The sequence below is a fragment of the Rhagoletis pomonella genome, unplaced genomic scaffold, assembly GCF_013731165.1.
Source record: "Rhagoletis pomonella isolate Grant_MI unplaced genomic scaffold, Rhpom_1.0 Rhpom_scaffold_00483, whole genome shotgun sequence".
Taxonomy (NCBI): Eukaryota; Metazoa; Arthropoda; class Insecta; order Diptera; family Tephritidae; genus Rhagoletis; species Rhagoletis pomonella.
The window spans coordinates 21,220-23,605 of record NW_023459037.1 but is presented as its reverse complement, the minus strand read 5'-3'; positions in this window follow the sequence as shown (position 1 = coordinate 23,605).

Genomic DNA, 2,386 nt, shown 5'->3' with positions numbered 1-2,386 from the left:
GTTGGAAATTGACAAACCTAAAGGACAAAAAATTCGACGGGATACTAGGACAAAATATACTTAGACCAATGGACGCAATCATTAACCTTAAAGACGAATACATCGAAATCCACAATGTAAGGATTAAATTTGTAGGTACTTGTCCACATAGTTACAAGGATATACACACACTCGAGACCACACAGATAGATAACACTTTTATGCAAAAACTATTAGTGAAGATATGAATGATGAAGTTAGAGGATTATTACAGACAATTGTAGACGACAATGGTGACTTATTTTTTCAGGAAGGACAAAGACTTTCGCATACACATGAGGTAAAACACGAAATCATCACAACAACTGATAGGCCCGTATATTCTAAAATGTATCGCTACCCTCAAATCCACGAAGAAGAAATAAACAATCAAATGAAAGAGATGTTAGAACATGGTATCATTAGGGAAAGTTGTTCACCTTATAACTCTCCACTATGGATCGTCCAAAAAAAAGTGGACAAATCCGGCAAAAAGAAATGGCGCATCGTTATAGACTATAGAGCTTTGAACGACATTACGGTCAGCGACAAATTTCCCATACCAAATATTGAAAATATACTAGAGAAATTGGGAAGAGCCCAATATTTTACAACATTGGACTTGGCCAAGGGTTTTCACCAGATTCTTATTAAAGAAGAAGACAGGGCGAAAACAGCATTGTCCTTAGAATTCAAATCGATAAATGTAACTTCTTCGCTACAAGCACAGAATATTTAGGACACATCTTGACCACAGAAGGAGTCAAGCCAAACCCCACCAAAGTGGAGGCAATTCAAAAACTCAAGCTGCCGCAAACAGCAAAACAGATAAAATCCTTTCTAGGAGCAACTGGATACTACCGTAAATTCATAAAAAATTACGCTAAAATAGCTCAAGCTATGACGAAGTATCTAAAGAAGGATGTGAAAGTAAACGTCCTTGATACACAATACATGGATGCCTTTTATAAATTAAAAAGGTTACTAACCTCTCCACCGGTGCTGAAGTACCCGGACTTCAAAGAGAAATTTGAAATCGTCACAGATGCGAGTGATTATGCCATAGGGGGTGCACTGATGCAAGCAGGACATCCAATATGCTACGCAAGTAGAACCTTGAATGAGCATGATAAAAAGTACTCAACCGCAGAAAAAGAACTTCTTGCTATAGTATGGGCAGTTAACTAGTTTAGGCCCTATGTCTATGGTAGGAATTTTGACTTACTGACCGACCATCAACCACTCAAGTGGCTACAGACAAAATACAAAGGGAAGGATATCAATCCAAGGTTGCAAAGGTGGATACTTAAACTAGGCGAATACGATATCAATATCGGCTACATTAAAGGTAAAGAAAATACCCTAGCCGATTTCCTAAGTAGAATAAATAATGATACAGGTGAAATCTACTTAGCAAAATCAAATGAACAGGTAGAGGATAACATAGACAACATAAGCACTTGTGCAACAATACATTCCCAAGAAGAGGAAATCAATGATCACTTTCCCGTTCTGGATACAGTGGTCAACCGTTTCCATACCCAGATAATTTTAACCGATCATAAGAATCAAGAGATAGAAATAATCGACAGGAAAAGGAAAATATTTATCAGCCTAGATGATATAAATAGCGGTTTTATGTCTGAAATTTTCCGAAGATACCTGAAATCAGGAAAGGTAGGAATTTTTTCCGAACTCCCTGATAGTGAATATAATACCGTACAACAAAAATTGATAGAATTATTTAATGGAAGAATAAAATTCTTCAAATGCTCACATCATGCCAAAGACATGCGGGATGAAGATGAAGCCTTCAGATATATTAAAAACTATCACTTCACAGAAAGTGGCCATTCCGGCATCAATGAAAACTACGAAGGATTAAAAAGGCTCATATACTATAAAAATCTAAAACAGCTTATTCACAAATTCATAAACAATTGCGATATATGCTGCCGAACTAAATACGATAGGAAGCCAATAAAACCGAAATTCCATTTAACAGAAACACCCAAGGATACTAACGAAGTAGTACACCTAGACTTACACAATTAAAAAACACAACTTCATGACCTTCATTGATAAATTTTCTAAGTTCGCAGTAGCACTCTTTTTAGAAGACAAAAATAGCATCACATTCGTCGAAACTTTACGAATGTACCTCGCTATGAGAGGGAAGCCTAGACTATTTATAACTGATAATGAATTTAATTCCGTAAACGTAAAGGACTTTTTAAGAGAAGAAGGTGTCAAAGTTCATTTTACCAAACCCAATAGTCATACAGGGAACTCGGACATCAAAAGGTTTCACAATACGATAGGAGAAAAATTTAGAATCATAGAACTAGAATCCCGAACTTTATCAACA